This window comes from Helianthus annuus, chromosome 3 (assembly GCF_002127325.2).
Source record: "Helianthus annuus cultivar XRQ/B chromosome 3, HanXRQr2.0-SUNRISE, whole genome shotgun sequence".
Lineage (NCBI taxonomy): Eukaryota > Viridiplantae > Streptophyta > Magnoliopsida > Asterales > Asteraceae > Helianthus > Helianthus annuus.
Window position 1 is genome coordinate 31,339,282 of NC_035435.2, and position 18,435 is coordinate 31,357,716.

The window sequence follows — 18,435 nt, forward strand, 5'->3', positions numbered from 1 at the left end:
TGGAGGGTTGTTGTGTTTGTTTGAGGTACTTGTTTCTGCTTGGGAGGTCGCGCACTGTGCGATCGCTGCGGCAATTATCCCATGGAGTTCCGCCTTAGTAGTAGGCATGTGTACGTTCCGGCGTGGAGGCATCTTCTATAAGGTGATCATATTGGTCAGGTCAAGTAACTAAATAATATGCGTGTGTAATAACATTTACCAACCACATAACATCCCATGTTATAAAATAAAACAAATAATTCAACAAAGCATGTAGTGAGAACGTTGCAATTGAGCTTTCATTAATCACGACCACAATATAGTTTTACATGTTTTACAGTACATCATACATCAACAATAAGATCACAGGGTTACATCATCCTCAAAATACAAGTCAAACTACACCTATCATATACAAAAAGTGTGGTCTCTCAAAAGTCTTCGTGTGTTGGCTCAATTGCGACCTTCTCACCAATATAGTTTTACATGTTTTACAGTACATCATACATCAACAATAAGATCACAGGGTTACATCACCCTCAAAATACAAGTCAAACTACACCTATCATATACAAAAAGTGTGGTCTCTCAAAAGTCTTCGTGTGTTGGCTCAATTGCGATGTTCTCACCAAAATGATCTACCTGCATCAAACCAAAAATTATCTATGCTGATGGCGGTGGAGGAGGAGGAGGAAAACGAGAGAAAAGAAAGCGGCGCATGTGCATCCAGTCCTCCTCAAGTGCACGACAGACACGCAGCAAATAGGCAATCTGCTGCTCAGATGTAAGGAAACGAACATCCGAATCAGGGGAAAGCGGACGGGGAGTGTGTGGTGCTGCAAAGGGGGTCTGACAGTGGCAAGGTAGACGTGGAGCTCTCTCTAACTCCTGAATACGACAACTCAGTGCATCCTACTGTAGCTGCAGCGATGCGAGTATATCCTCTGTAGTGTACCCCACATGAAATGGGTGGTACGGGTCAGATAATGGCATAACATGGGGTGCAGTCCACAAAAACGGCTCACCCGACGGTGTAGTAGGTGGTGCAACATGAGGAAACTGTGACAGGAACGGAAAAGATGATGACACAGGAGGAATGAAAGCAGGTGGCTGCCTCGATGAACCCTCTCCAGGACGAGGTGGCGGTATGTCCTGGAGGAATGTGATGGGAAGATCAGTGCGATGGACGTCAGTGGTGTGTGGGTGGAACAATGGAATCTCAGTAGGTACGGAAACAGGTGCTACGGGAGGAGTGACGGGTAGCACAAACGGTCGTAGTCATCATCCTCGATCCACCCGTTACGGGTGTCAGCATAACGAGGATCAATGTGAGGAGCAAACGGTGCATGGTCAACATGCACAGGGGCTGTAACAGGTACTACTGGTGCAACAATGGGTGCATCAATAACAGGAGCATCAGGAATCGGTGGTAACTCGACGGGCGCAACAATGACAGGTGGTGCTGTGTCTGGCATATCGACATGACCAGGCTCAGGCAAAGGGTCTGGTAAATGTGCAACAACTGGGGCTTCAATGGGGTCATGAGCAACGACTAGCTCCGGACCAACAGGAGCAGGCTCATCAGGCAAAAACTTGACCTCTAGCTCTGGGACAACGTTGAGGAAAACGAGAGGCGCGACAGACATCGCCATGTCCGAGTCGGAATCAGAGGAATAGAGCTGTACGCCCTGGGCGTGCGGTGAAGCAGACGCTACAGACTCGAATGAGTGAGCAACAAACAGATCAAAAGGAGCCTCCTCGATGGGAGCCTCGACTGGAATGACAGGATCAGCAATGGGCACATCAGCAGGAATCTCAGCCAAGGGAACGACAGGATCGACAACAGGTTCATCAGCAAAAGGGACATCGGCATCCATGAGGGCCACTCCATCTTGGTCACCCTCTAGGGGACCCTCTAGGAACAAGTTGTCATCATCGACGAACTCATCAAGAGGCAGATCCTCGAGAGGAACTGCGGCAAGCGGTAGAGGAGCAGGGACCTGAAGAGGAGGTAGGTACCCACCGAAAGGGCCATCAGCGATAGGAATATCATCTCCAAAATCGGGAAGAGCAAACGGCTAGAAATCATCCTCATCCGTGCTAGTAGTGTCTGATGTGTAGACCTCACTCTCTGATGGGATCTCGTCGTCCGACATGATCGCTATGGGATCCAAGGTGTCCGATACTCCAGTATCTGAAGATGATGGCATGGTTTCTGTAACACAACCACACATATGCATATATATCAACATAAAATCAAATAAACATGTAAGTCACATTAATGCAAGCAAGTAATCCTCCTAGTCTCCCCAGACTACCCTTCCTAGCCTCTCAGACTGAACTTCCTAGCCTCTCAGACTAACTCCCTGGTCTCTAAGACCAACCTCCCAGTCTCTAAGACTAAACCTCCCCAATCTCTAAGATTGAACCCCTCAGTCTCTAAGACTGAACCTCCCTCAGTCTCTAAGACTGAACCTCCCTCAGTCTCTAAGACTTAACTCCCTCAGTCTCTAAGACTGAACTCCCTCAGTCTCTAAGACTGAAATATAAATTTTGAAAAGTGTATTTGTGCCTTTTGTTTGTAAAAATGTTTGTTCCCTGGATCTAGACGTTTAGTGTATGCAATGTAAAAATGTTTGAAAACATTTTCGTGAGAGCCCTGATGATCATAGTCTAGACTCGAGAAAGAATCCTAGTTCGCTATGATCGAGGCTCTGATACCAAGCTGTCACACCCTGGCTTTTGCGGAAGCGTGGGTTTAATTGGTGTGACTTCTTAATACCATAGCAACAATCATAACAATGCTATATGAAAATTAAACACATGATGTTCATCCATTCATTAAGTTTAAAGATAACACAACGTCATTGTTTAAAAATGTCGACACATAAAACAAGTTACAACCATGACAAGATTAAAGCGTGTTCACATGACACAACAAAAGACTTAAATAAAACGTGGTTTAAAGACATGTAACCCGTCCAGGTAAGGGTTACACCTCCTAAACCTGGATGACATCGTTATTCCCTACGCAGCTTGACACAACGCATACTCCACCAGATCCACTAATTTCCTGAAACACATGTAGTTTGAAAAATCAACAAAAAGTTGAGCGAGTTCATGTGTATGTGAGTATGTATAAACCTTTAAAGTATGTATAAAAGTCCCTGGTATGTAGCAATAAGGAAAAAGAGATCACCAATGGGTTGCAAAGCCACTGGTTTGTGTGAAATGGTGTAGGAAGTACTCAAACCTAGCAAAGTTGTACCGGGCTTCCGGCTGGAAGACATAGTCACCTCTATGGGCCGCCCCGGCCTCATGGGTGTGGGCTCGCTACACCCAATTAGATCTATCACTCATGTCTAAGTAGTAAACCTTCCTTAAGCTAACCATACCATGTATAAAAATGTCTGTAATAATTGTAACATGTATTTCACCCCCGAAGTATAAAACTGAATACAGTTAAGAGAAAAGGTGGACATGAACTCACAGTACTGCGTCCTCTGAATCGAATCGTCAACCCAAACTTTGTCTGCTACGCGACGACCTGCACGTACTAATGCCTATTAGACGAATGGGTCGTGCCTTAGCTTAGGGTTTAATATCTTTTGAGTTACGACTCTTAAGTTTCCGAGTATTATTCCAAGTTATAATTATTAGTTAAAATAATTATCTTAACTTTATATTATATTTTATTATGGAATAATCGTTAAACAATATTTCGTATTTCCTTCCCAAGGATTGGGGTATTTATACATGTATTATTGTGATTCCGAGTAATATATTTTAAGTCCCACTTAGGAAAAAAAAATATATTTAACTTATGTGTCCAAAAATATCCTATTCCCAAAATATATGTATTTTTCATGGTATTTGTCAAGTTATATTATTTTACCCTAAAAATAATATAACTAGTTCACAAAGTATGCAAATACTCACACAAGTGTATTAGTGTAAAATATATACTCTAAATATATTTTTATCCGTTTTTGTTTATAAAATCGACCTCCGTTACTTTATATTTTTGTAACAAAAATATGGTGAAGTTTATATTTGAAACACAAGATATAAATTATACTTGTAATGCTTGTCTAGAAAAATATTTTCTAAGTGTTGGATTTTTAGAAAATTTCTCCAGAGTTTCCTTTGTAAACGGAGGTGTCCATGCTTACTAGCATATCATTTTCTTTTCGGAAAATCGTTCAAATCAACCAACAAATTACTAAACAATATTACACTAGTCAAGTGCCAAAGACAATGCATTTTTCATGACAACATAAACTTGGTGTTTCATAAAAACGCGTAGTAATTTAGTGGTGTGTTTAGTGGGTTTAGTCACCCACCAAGGTGTGTTTATTTTTGTAAAAATTTCGCTCTCGGGATTTTTAGAGGTTCACAACTTGTGAACTTATTTTACAAAAATATCCATTTACAACTTTTTCATGTTTCTCTAGTATTCATAATTTATTTCCTTCCAAACATAATGTAAGAATCATGACTTTTCAAAAATCCGTCTTTTAACTTGGTTTTTCTAGAAGAGTTATTTGTAACCCTTGGGTCCATACGACCATCTACCCACTTAGTTCACTTATTTTTCAAGACATTACTTTGTTACCAAGTTTATGTTGAAACATGGAGGTGATCTTTTTATGTAGTCCACTAATCACCCCCGAACTTGTTAACTTAAGTTTTTTATCTTACTTTAACAAGTTCATCCATGATGTTAAACACCCTATTACTAGAAATCATCAAATGAACAATAACAAAATCAAAACAACTTTATTTTGTCAAGAGTTCATCTTATTTCATCTTCATATTAGCTTTTTGTTTAAGTTTGATTATGATCTTTTTAGTGTTCTTGTATTCACATCACAACATAATTATTAACCACCATAAATGAGAAGTAAATGAGAATCAAAGAGGCTTACTACTAGCTTTGAAGCTAGGGAAGAAACAAGGCAAAAAATGAGTGGTTTAAGACAAACGAGAGAGGTCCTTGGCGATCCGTGAGCTCCACACTTCGTGATTCACCTTGGTGCACCTCGTAGTGAGCTTAGAATATTTGAACAAGAATCCAAAATTTGAAGGTGGTGGCAAGGGGGTTCGGCCGAGCTTACTTAGAGGGGAAAAGAATCTGTTTTGGTGATTAGTGAAGTGATGGTGGTTATTTGTTTATTTATAATATAGTTTTAATGTCCACTAGGTATTATGTTCCCATAAGTACCAACATGTCTAATCAACATCTTACTAATTCCAAAGGTAGATGCATGGGGAAATAGGAAAAGATTGGAAGAAGCCTTTGGGGTGGCCACATGGATGAGCTGTAGGTTGAGAGGGGTTAAACGAAAATCACACATGTAGTTATATGATGGTGTACTTCCAAACATTTAGTTAGTGAAGATAGTTACAAGATATTTAGTCGGAGACTTAACCATTATTGGTGAGTGGAAGGGGGGCCATGCTCTTGAATCGTGAGTCAACTTATGGGAGGGGGCAAATTGAAAATTAAATGGTAAGAGTTAGTGTTTAGGGTGCTAAGTGTAAGAAGCTAGTGTTAGGGTGAGTAAGCACAATCATGATTTCACAATTCCTAGGTAGTTACATGGGATATGTAAGATTCTTGGTGGCCACATGGGAATTTGTATGTTAGAGAGGGGGAACATGTTGTGCCGCCATTTTCATAGGGGGGGGGGGTTAGATGTAACTTTGTGGGTAAATAATTTAATTAGTGGGAGTTCAATGTTAATGTCTAGTGTTTAGCGTGTACCGGGTATTATGTAAGGTGTCCCTGGCTCATACTGGGCCTCAATATATTGTCTGTCTATGTGCTGGCATTGTCATCATGTTTCTGAGTTATCCGCTCACTGTGCTAACTGTGCTTTGTGCATCAAGTTTGTCACTAAGGTTTGTGTGTAATAAATGGAGTGACAGTATAAATGTGATGCATGTGTATGTATGATGCAAAAATCATAAGTTTAATCCGTCAGTTTTCATCAAGCACAGTCATTAAGCACAAATTAAAAATTAATTAATTGTACGGATACCTGAAATTGTTTTGGGTTGTCACACAAGGCTACCCTAGCCAAAAAGGACCTCCCCCGCGCCACGCGCCAGGATAAAGGGGGCTGGCGCGACATGCGAGAGTGTTTAATTTTGGCTATAAATCCTACGGCCTGGCACATGATCAGATTGCATGTTACAACGTAAAATCTCGTCCGTTACATTGATCAAATCTCTATTTCTTTCGAAATTACAAATCAAGTCTCGAAACTCTGCTACGATATCAGGGTATTAACTCGATCAGTACTACGGTACTATATCTGATTGATTAAAACTGATCCGACGGATGTTTAAGTGCTGCCTGTATTCGGCTATACTTTCTCATTCGTTGTGGGTTTCGATCTCGTGATTATCGTAAAAGTTGTAGTAAGTTAATACACTAATTCGTTTGCATTGTATATTTAATTAGGTTCACTAGCTATAAACCAGTAGGCGAGCTCTACCAACCTAAATCTGCAATGTGAGTCATTCTCTTTTTATCAAAATGCTTTCAAAACCCTACTTGTTTTCAAAGTTGTAAATACAGTGATTAAGTCTTTGTAATCTACAATTACTGTCGGTATGTGGGGTTTGTATACACTACTTGATAAGCTTCACCATTGGAGAACCGGTTAGCCAATGTAATGATATGACCATAGTCACAGATCCGGTCGAGTGACAAATGCAGATATAGGGTAATTGGTTGATATAAACATTGTAATCGCTCTTGATACTGTATATTATAACAATGTGTCTTTTGTACAAATTGATGCACTCGCTAGTATATTTCGCTGACCAAATCTTTTTAAAATACGTTTCAGGTGATTTACTGTGAAGAAAGGAAAAGTGCCGTGAAGCACTTAAGCTTAAATAAGTGGCTCAGTAAATTAGAAATAAAACGTGTTTTCTGTAAATAAAGGATTTTCCCCAGGGAAATTCTTTTCCTGTAAATACGGGGTTTACCCCACGGTTATGAAATAAAATAATTCGGTGTTTTAAAACTCTAATGTTATTTTCCTGACACCCAGTCCTGATGAGATTTTCGCTGCCAATTAATAAACACAGGTACCACTGTTATCTGCCTCGCGGCTCCCGAACCGGGGTACGGGTCGGGGGCCGTGACATTAACTAAACACTGATGAATGCTATCCGCTGATGATGCTCAACCACTGATGAAGACTGGGCAGTACTTTCCATTTAAGGTTGATCAGGCCTTTGACTTTACCAGTTCTTTGACTTCAGCAGATGATTGGTCTTCAATAGCCTTTACATCCAACAGAGCATTGCATATAACAATCTTTGCAAATCAAAAGACTTTAGAGAATCATCAATTTTTCAGTGCCACTACCATTGGAGGTAAAAGGAGCTCAAAGCACTATTATTAGGATCAGTTGTTGCAGAACCAGTTTGGCTTTGTATCATCTGTTCTTCAAGGAAGGATCACATGAGCCAACAACCACATCTAAACCGAAACCTTCCACCATAACCTCTCTCTACCCGTCGACACCACTGTCCTCCGTTGACCACCACTACCCCAGTTTATATTGGAAATCCGTCTGCCACCATTGACTCCACACAAAACACGTCGACCACGTGCAACCCGTTTAGACCTAAAACCCGTCTAGCCGTTTTTTAAACCCTCAAAGTCTCACTCTCAAGCAGATTTAAAAGTTTAGGGTTTCCTATCAAATTGCAGATTAAAAGGTGTGGAGTTCAATAGAAGATCGACTTGCAGGTTTAATGGTTTGGTACCACCACCATGGCCACCCACTACCACTCGATTTACGGAGATGGTGGTCATGGTTGTCGGTCAAAAATGAGATAGGTGGCGGTGAATTTGGTCATTCGACAAGGGGATTGGTTTGGTTAAGCCAGCGAGATGGGGTTGAAGTGTAAAGAGATAGTTGGCCACCGGAAATCTGTTCAAAAAGAAATGAAAGACGTGGCGTCGGCGAAGGCTTGAGTTCTCATTCACCGAGAGAGAGAGAGAGAGAGAGAGAGAGAGAGAGAGAGAGAGAGAGAGAGAGAGAGAGAGAGAGAGAGAAGGAGGGGGAAAGATTGAGAGGGGTTGTGGTGGGGTGGGGTAGGCTAGGTTTGTATTATATATTATATTAATCAAAATAAAACAGAGTTGAAATGACAATTATACCCTTCAAAATTAAATGAGGAAAAAGACAAAAAAGGGAGTGGTTAACAAAAATTTCTAACACATTTTGCCATTTTGATGAAAATAGCAACAAAAAAACCCTATAGACACAGATACAAAAGATTTATTTTAAGATTTATTTATGAACTGAAGTGGTAATTTATTTTAAGATTTATTTACGAACTGAAGTGGTATGTAACACCCCGCCCGACTAGGGCTGACGTGTCACAATAACGGTAATCAGATCACAAACAAAATTCCACTAATAAAAATAAACATTACATTTTACAATAAAATATAAAACATTACAAATCAACGTTAATTTCTATAAAAATCCTGTGAGTCTTATATCGCTTGAGCCACTTCTAGATCTTCCAAAAAAAAAAAAAAAAAAAAAAAACCTGTAACCTAACGTACATAAAAGACATATGCACGCCTGAGTATTTTTACTCAGTGGGACAACAACTATAGAATAAAAAAAAACTTAACAATATATCTATATTAATATAGCACTTTCGTATATACATTTAGTAACACATACGGTAATTCACATTCGGTAGCACGTTCAGTAAAACGTTCGTTAGCACGTTCGGTAACACCTTCGGTAACACATTCGGTAATTCGGTAAATCAGTGGTCACGTTTCGGTGCGGTATATCGGTTGTTACCTTTCGGCGATATTAATAATACAACATATATCTATAAACAATTATATTATATACAATAGCATTTACGATGTCATACATATATATTATCACATAATCTTGGAGATAAAAAAAACATATAAAAACGATTTTAAATTTCGGACAGCAAGGTTGCGGAAATCCAAATCCGTACACATAAGTTGTTTAGAGTCCATACCTTGGTTGCGATGGCAAGACTGTAAATAACCCACGCAAGTTGAATAAATGTTTGCAAATCCTACAATTACTGTGACAACTTAATTTCTAATAAATAAGGTGCGTGATGTTTTTGGCCTTCAAAAACAAAAAAATAAAAACATTTTATAACTCATTTAGTTAAGTTAACAGGCACATACAAACGAGAACGATAAAATAAAATACATTATGTAAACTGACTTGGAAATAAATTCATAAACTTCAGTGTTTAAATAAATAATGATTTATATAGTAAAAGAAAATGATTTTAATAATTATTAAACAAACAAATGAATGGTGGATTTAGAGTGAAGGCCAAAGAGAAGCTAAGAAAAATGAACTTAATATTAGTCGTCTTTTTCGTAAAAAAATACAAAACACCCCTTCATATTCAAAACCAAAATTCGTGTTACCATAAAAAGGGTTATGAACAATGAAAAAAAACATAGTGCTTTTAATCTGGTAGAAGGGACGAGTAGGTTGGTATAAAAATTACCTCTGATCGATGCCGTCGATCTTTGCCGGAAAACTTGTAGCCGAGGTGGTAATGAACAGAATAGGAGGCGATTTAGAGTGGGATAACAATCAGGTGAGTTGTGTTTTCAAAACGAGTAGGCATCATATATAAATATAGGGTTTCGATACATGTATTCTAAGTTTGCAAAATCTCCCATATTTTGGTTTACATTTAAACGGTATGCACCACTAAATGGCATAGATGGCTAGTAAATCTTTTAATGATATTATCGGTATTATCGCGAGGAAGACGTAACAGAAGATAATATCTATACAATAAAAATTCCATAACATTGATTAAGATTATAGTTTATTAAACCTGTTTCAAAATCTAATACAAAAATAATTTGGTACTTAATACTACATGGTTTCAAAAAAATTCAGGGTGTTACAGGTAAAAGTGAACTAAACTCAGAGACCAAACCTGAACCAAATTAAAGCGAGTATTACACCGACACTGCTTCTATGTTCCGGTGTGTTTCGTGTGCCCTTGTTAACCATCAACGTATTACAGTTGAGCCTACACAAATGGGCCATCCCAACTTGTTTTTCCAAGCCCATAAACCTTATATAGTTACCCAGTAATAGATAAGGCCCAAGCATATAAAAGGAATCCAAATCCTATATTTTAGTAAAATTTTGTTATTGCATATAATAGCCATAAAAATAAATAAATGTGCGCCACCTCATGTCGTCATAGATGGTAGGACCCCCTGATTCCACTCACCCCTTCCCGGCAACAGGTGTCCATCGGGCCGGGGCTTGATGTTTCTGTCATATCTTGAACTAGATGTTTACCCCCGCGCTTCGAGGCGAGAGTGTGTGTGATCGTTTTTCCACGCAAGTGGGTGGAGTTTGGTCATTATCGGTTTGCTTTGTCGAAAAACATAAAGGCGAACACCAATATCGTTTTCATTATGGCAAAATACCGGCAAGGATGTTTACTCATAAGCGGTTGTGTGTCGTCACGCTAACATTGCCGTTATAGCCTATGATGCAAAAAAAAAATACTTGATTTTGAATACAACTATGTTTTTAAACAAATCTGCGGTATACGTTAACACACACACAAAAAAAAAAAAAAAAAAAAGAAAGAAAAAAAAAAAAAACCAGAAACAACCATACACCTAAAAAAAGTTTTTGATTTTAGACTTAATTGGTTAAAATCACTAAAATATAGAAAAAGTAATTTACTCTTAATTAGTTTGTTATGATAATTGCAAAATTTAAGCTTACACTCTCTCATACCAGCAATGTAGACACATCACACACGACACATTGTGTTTTGCTTTATATAGTGAACTCTATAATAGAGATGAGCAAATGATATCCAGTGCCAGTATCGGTATCGAATTTACCGAACCAGGTATATTTTCGATATCAAATCGGTACCGACTTTTGAGATTTTCGATAACGTCTGGTACGGTAACGGTACCGAACCTTGCCGTACCTGGTATATTCGGTACCAGTATTTACTTTTAGGTATTTTCGGTACCGGTAATTTCGGTTCCGGTACCTCTGGTACCTGTTGATACCGAGCTCATCCCTACTCTGTAACACTAAAAGATTATACATGTTTCTTACATTATTTAAAAATGCTACAATCATATTTACAAGGTTGCCTGGATTTTATATTTAATAGTGTTGGTTTAAAACGAAATAGTTCACAAGTGAATGTCATCCATGTATTTTCAACCAACTTGGAGTAAGTCTAGCTCAGACTCCTCTTACGTTATCTTTTATTGATAAATTTTTAAATAGGTAAATTTAAATTATTATGATAGTGAAGATATAGAAAACCATGGGTACAGAGTATCTCTCTAAAACTTTTTCTCACTCTCTGTGTGCCATCTCTTTCTCATAACGACTACAATACCACCACCACCACCACAGCGGCGACTTCTCAAGGTGTTTCCGGCCATCAGGGTACGTTTTGTCAACGGTTTTCCGACAGTGGGCAACGGCCATTGTCTCCACTCTCTCTCTCTACCCGTCTTCAACACCACCACAGATCCGTTCTGACACACATATGCAACCAAGTGATCAGAATTCCTGGATCATCGCAAGATGCCGCCGGCGTTAAACGGAACCTTATGCTATCCTCAACCCACCATTGCCACCGTCTTCTGATGTTAGAATCGTGCTTCATCGCTTATTTTCCGGTGACATTAAACAAAAATTGTGCATCATCGTCAGTATGTTGTGCTTCATTACTTACACCAACCACACGATGGAAACATCATCAAACCACCTTCTCTCTCTTTGAAACTTCATGAAACAATCCTAGGTAAGCTAGTTGTCCGACAATCTAGTCAAAGAAAGACCGTTACCGGTGACGGCGAAGCTAGAGACATGATTAGAACTTTGATCGGCGATCGGAAAAACAAAAACCCATATTTTGGCAAAGAACTTTGGTTGGCGGTGGTGGTGGTTTTTCTGCAAAGAATCTCGGTTGTGGTGCAGTAATCGATGTGGTGTTGGGCTGTTTGCAGAGTAAAAGAGTAAAAAAGATACAACTGTCTACATGATATAAGCCTCTACGTCAATTGTTAATGAACAAACTTCAGTGGGAAAAAGCAAAAGTAAAAAACACTCCTGACGCAAATGGACTATGTGAATTGATATATATAAGAACTAGGTTATAACCCGTGAATACTCACGGGTCGGACATTTAAATTTTATTAAACACCATTGTGTGTGTGTCTATATATATATAGTATAAAAAATGCAAAATGTGTGACGAATAAGGTATATTAATTAGTAAGACCATTCATCACTCTCGTTTTGACCCATTAACCAACCAGCCTAACCTATCATCAATCATACTACTAATAATACCATTCATGGAGCATACTCCTGTTTCGACCTATCAACCAAAATCACACATTTCTTTAAAAATCTTTCAAAAAAATATGATTTTTTTAAATTGAGAATACACATCAACATTTAGTCCACATTTTAGTTGTATGCAACATATAATACTTCAAAGATTAAATATAAAATGCAATATATATATATATATATATATATATATATATATATATATATATGGGGGTGGGGGGCAAAAATCAACTACCACTTAAATTTTAAAGTATTAATCCACACAACTTCAAATAGAACCAATCCGTTAATCCTATAACTACCTTCATATATCTATATCTCTTGAATCCGTTAATCCTATAACTACCTTCATATATCTATATCTCTTTAATCCGTTAATCCTATAACTACCTTCATATATCTGTATCTAATTTTGCACTTGATCTGGATCCAACTCTTATATCTTAACTTAATTATTCAACTTTATTTGTTAATTAACTTTGCAATCAAGTTGTATATTGGTAAAATCCCCAATTTTAACTGTACATTAGTAAAGCTCAAGTTATGATATATTCAGTCAAATTATCAAAATCCCATGTCAAATCAAAGAAAATAAAAATTAAAAATCCACCTTTCAAAACCTTTGCTCAATGGTAGTTCCCAATTGTAGCAAGTAAAAAAACAATAAAATCTTTGTATTAACAATCTTGCTCAACAAATTAACAGCCAATCATGAATATTTTACCAAAGAATAAAAAATATTAACAATAAGATCAACCGTGATTTATTCGAGCAAATAAATACAAACCCATATGAAAAAGAGAAGAATTAAGGTACACATTGAATGGATATAAATCCTGAAGAATACAACGGAATCAAGCCCAACGTGTTCAATGATCTCAAGTTCCTTCATATTAATAGGCCTCTACTTATATGGTCAATATAAGCCCTAATAAAAAACATACAAATCATTGGATTTAAGCATCAAAGGTATAACTTAATCCTGGAATTTGCAATTAAATGAATCAGCCTCAAATAAATTTAAATTAATGATAAGCGTTTTACACAAACCAGAGACAAACATCAGCTCGACATAGGCATCATGAACATTTTCGTCACGCACATAGTCATTCTGTACACCAACTTCTGCACAACGAAACAAACAGCATCGACTGTTGAATTCATTTTAACATATACCTACAAACATATACATTAGGGTTTCTAATATTAACAATAATGCCCAAAAGTAAGAAAAATCGGTTGAAACTAACATGCAAATATGTGAAATCTCTGTAAAATATAGATTAATCAAAGAATAACATATACAATCAAAGGATGAAATGAATGAAGTGTGAATATGGATTTAAAGAAATAAATACCAAGCGATGAAGAATCATAACAATAATCAGACGGTAAATACCCAACGCTCCAGCTATAACAACTATAACAACTTGAACAATCAACTTCGTTACCAACTCAGGCCTCATCACTCCCATCGATGCCATCCAACGCCACTCTCCGTCGTCCCATACGCCGCCCCATACCTACATATGTAACACAATATTCAACGAACTTCATTAATCTATATCTATATAATAAAAGAAAATGAAAAGGAAGTCAGCTAACCTTTGACAAAATGACTCTTTTGAATAACTTTGTCGTTCAATATTGTTCTATAGTTGGATTAGGCTTGCAATTCACACAGCTCTTTTCTGGGTTGGTTAGTATCAACAGTGGAGTAGGTATTGGATTCTATAAACTTTAATTGAGACCAATTCGACCGCTGCTTGAATGCGTTAGCGAAAACTCGCTTGCTCTCATTGGAAAGTTTATTTTTCGGATCGAAAGCGTAAGTGAAATTTCTCGCTTCCGGAATTTCAGGATCAATCGTTGCGTAAGAATGCTCGTACATGAGCGCCGTTCCATTAACAATGTCAGGCACTCCGCATCTCGGTTTAACCATCTAGTTAACCGTTGAGCTGTTGAGTATGCCTGTGGTGTTTAAGTTGAAGTATTTTGGTAAATTTTTATGCCATGTTCAAGCGCGTCATCAAAGTAATCGTTGAATTTGTTGTAGCTGGTGGGCTGATTGTTACTGTTATTGTTATTGTTAGTGATGTATCTGAACTTATTAAGGTAGGATTTCAGCTTAGAGATGCCAGCAACTTCTTGACCGGAGTGGCTGCCAGGGAATCCCTATAACGTATTCCAGTCAGTCACAGGTGGGGGTGTTGGGTAAAGCATTGCTTGAAAATGAGAAGAGTGGAAAAATGATGAGAAGTATGATGCAATGCAGAGGACTGGCGTTCAACACCTGAAGCAAACGCATCGTTAGGTTCATTAAAGTCTTTTTTGTGAGGTCGACATAACACAAATGCTAATCCTATTAAGGTTCTAACTAACTGAAAACTTACCAAATAAACTGACACAGCAGCAACGATACAACTAAAATAAACAACAAAACAAACACATAACATATTTCATACATACCTGAGCAGATGATGCCATCTAAATCCCTGAAACATAGATTCAAAAACCATTAGCATAGAGCATCCAGCGCATACGGAAAAGAAGACACAAAAAAAGATAGCTGGATGTTATAACATGCATTCTCTGGCCGTTTGTTATTATTACAATAGTTAGTCAAATCAACCGTTGTCATTTTGAACTTTCAACCAACAACAACTAATGACAACATGTCAGTGTTATAAAATTTTCAACCGACGACATGCTATTTATGACAACAACAAATCACATTTTATTAATAAATTGTTGATCCCACAAAAATCATTCCCTTTATACTAAAGTATTCCCAGTTCTGATGTACCCCTCCACTTGTTAACCCTTTGCTACCAACATTTAAAATAAAAGAATAAGTCAAATGACCATTTAATTGAATTGACATCTTATAAAACATGGGTGTTCGATACCCTTATTATATACCAATTGGGTTAAATAAGATTACTTTAATGGTTTAGATTATGTAAGAGGACCAGAACCAATCAAGGTGTAATATGACTTGATAAATGCATAGGTTGTACACAACGTGTAATCACCATAAATGCACTTAACATCAACGTTTGTCTTATGAGAAGTCTTATGTACACAGCCTCCCTCAGCTCTTTTTTTGGGCCTTAATGAGTCTGAACTTAAACTAATAGGTATCAAAAAAAACCCAGAAAGAAATACTAAAGAACTGGTATATCCAACACACACTAAATGCTTAATAAAAAACAAAATTTTCATTGATGCATAAACACAAACAGTTGGTGTACATGTTATAATCCAATACATGAAAGGCCAAAATCATAACAATCATGCTTTATTCAACAACTAAACAGTTGGTGTGTAAGTTGTAATCGAATCCATCAAAGAAATACATATATAAAACACTTAAGAAAATACACAAAAAGTTGGCGTGCATACACTAAGCCAATCCACTTAAGGAAAAATCCAAATATTTTAACTCTCATGCATCAGAAAATGTTCAAATTACAACCCACCTCAAACAAATTTAGAAAGCAATTAAAAAAAATCAAGAAGATACCTCTTGCAATCTATTTCGTCCCATCGATGAGCATCATTTGGCCAAGATTAACCACTCCGACCTTTCGTCCTTGGAGGGCACACTCATTGTAGCAAGATGACCCAAATGAGCCCGAAAGAAGCCATTAAAGTCTTTTTAGTGCCTTGGGTGCTTCAAAGCATTTCTCCCCTCGATCAGGTTCCAACTTACAGAAAGTTACTGAAAGAAGATAGTATATGTGATTATGATATAAGGATAGAAACATAAAATCTAAACATAAAAATAATAAGTAGACCTTGAAATACGGTCAAATAGAAACTACATCTTACAAAATTCAGTTACGTGTATCACCTTCAGCCAACTTCATTGATCAAACATAAGGCTCAAAACTTTCCAGGAAGTACATCTTGTTGGTATTATTTGGCCGAGTACTGACATTGAAAGCCAATCTTTCTCGTCCGAATCTTGAACTCCAATGCATTTTCCTTCAGCATCATCAAATAGTAGGAAAGAACTTCTACATGATACCAGTATAAACAGTATAAACAGTTAAAAACCCATGGAATAGATCATTATGATATAGGAATAAATATTTGTAAATATATAAAAAAGTTTGATCAGAAGGTTAGTTACATGCACCATCCTATAGACAACCAACATGTGATCAACTGACATAGTGGCAACAATTACAACAGTTATAATCTAAAATGTCTATATGGTTCGCAATAAGTGGCATTGGACCATCTATATAAACATGGGAGGGAGAACAACAAACTCTATATGAAGAACCAAAGACTTATAGAGAACATATTCAAAGAAACAGTATCATACATACATTGAGGTGTGGCAAGGTAGATCGATCGGCTTCAACCCACGACCTTTGGGCGCCATCTCTTGATTTCATCTTCTACCAGTGTAGAAAACAATACATGTATCATTAAAAAATTAGGTTTTATTTTGGGCTAAACTCATCATTTTACAAAAAACCCAGATTGACTCTAAAGCCCATTTATAATATACCAAATATCACGTGTCTCAGACTTCTTCATTCAATTTCTCAAATACTTACAATCCAGCGGACCAACACCGCTTGCCACCGTCGGACCACCACTCGCCGCCACCGGACCATCGTTCACCAGCCGGAAAATCTTTTAAAATCTCTAATTTTTTCTTTTAATTTTAATGCTTTACGCGAGACAGTCCACGGGGTCAACTATACAAAAAAAAATCGTTAAGTACTCTGATAAATTGAAAATTTTGCTCGCCGGAGGGTCAACTGACCCCCCGACCCTCTTGTAGTTCCGCCCCTGATTGTGATTATACCTCCATTCATGACTACTCAGATTAAGCCACTTTACTGCATACACATTGACCTCCGATTATAGGTGGATATATAACACACTGAAATTCAGATTCTAACATGTGGTGGATATACCTAAATACATGCTAAATCCAGGTTTATGCGACAGTGTCTTCTAAATCTCTATTCAACTCTGTAGATTTTTTTTTCACAATAAAAATACGGAAATCATCTCCATATGACAAGAAACAGTTTTACAAACCAACCTAACATGATCCACCAAAAACATGTTTGTCGTCTTAGAAACTATAATTATCCCAAAATTTTGTAAAAACCAACCTAACATGACCATCATCACCCCTAATATACCATATGCAAATCAACTAACATAATAATGTGAATTTTACAACCACATATACATAATAATGTAGGTAAAATCACTAAATTAGATAACACATGTGCAACATATTATTACCTTCTGTATAACTCGGCAGCCGTACATTTGAAGACTAAGGGACAAAACATGGCCCAACAGCTTTCCAGCCAATTCTCTTCGCTGAGCTGGCATTCAATGCTCGAAAAATTAAAACAGAGAGCAGTTAAAATTTTTTATAGTTGCAAAAAAAGGCATAATTTTTATGTGACGGTTACATAATAAAAGATAAGTTGTTGACAACACCTTCCGAATCACATAATTTCCAAAGACATCGGTCATCAAAGTAAGAGCATGAGGGAAAATCTCTTGAAAAAACATGTTTTTTATCCTCGCTAGTAGTGGTTTCAAGTTTCTGTTGAATGCAACGGCTACCATACTGGTCCGCGCTGATAAAATAAAGTAACAATAAATTAGAAAATATATATTTATTAAAAAAACAAAGCTATATTCTTGCATTTATGTACCTAAACTCAACAACATGACCGTTGATTTTAGAAAGAGGAATAAGAGGTAAAATGTTCTTAGACTGCTAAAGATCATTAACTCACCCAGTATAATAGTCAAGCGGTAAGTAAACATCCTTCAGGGGTCCAAACTCTCCAAATGGTCCACGAAGATCTTCCGGTCTGCAAATAAACAAATCTTTGATTAAAAGAATGTTTTGTATCATTTACCATGATAATAGAACAACTATGAGAGGAAAGCAGAATGATTAGTTCTTATGTACAACTTCCAGCATCAACTTTTTAGTGTTGATTTCAGCGCGTCAATATCTGTATCTGAAGTAGATACATGA

General features: G+C 37.3%; 1 long non-coding RNA gene across 13 annotated transcripts; it reads right to left on the reverse strand.

Moving 5' to 3' along the window:
* Positions 1-13,127: 13,127 nt before the first annotated feature.
* Positions 13,128-18,268, reverse strand: LOC118490328. 13 transcript variants are annotated; one of them, XR_004889254.1, is made up of 10 exons: positions 18,188-18,268; positions 17,883-18,025; positions 17,679-17,764; positions 16,739-16,810; positions 16,255-16,420; positions 15,925-16,122; positions 14,868-14,893; positions 14,004-14,691; positions 13,757-13,921; positions 13,128-13,523 (listed from the first exon to the last, which is right to left on the reverse strand). It is a non-coding gene; the product is annotated as an uncharacterized LOC118490328 (long non-coding RNA). The 13 variants fall into 13 exon arrangements; XR_004889247.1 differs by having other exon boundaries at positions 16,739-17,116; XR_004889256.1 differs by lacking the exon at positions 16,739-16,810.
* Positions 18,269-18,435: the final 167 nt, after the last annotated feature.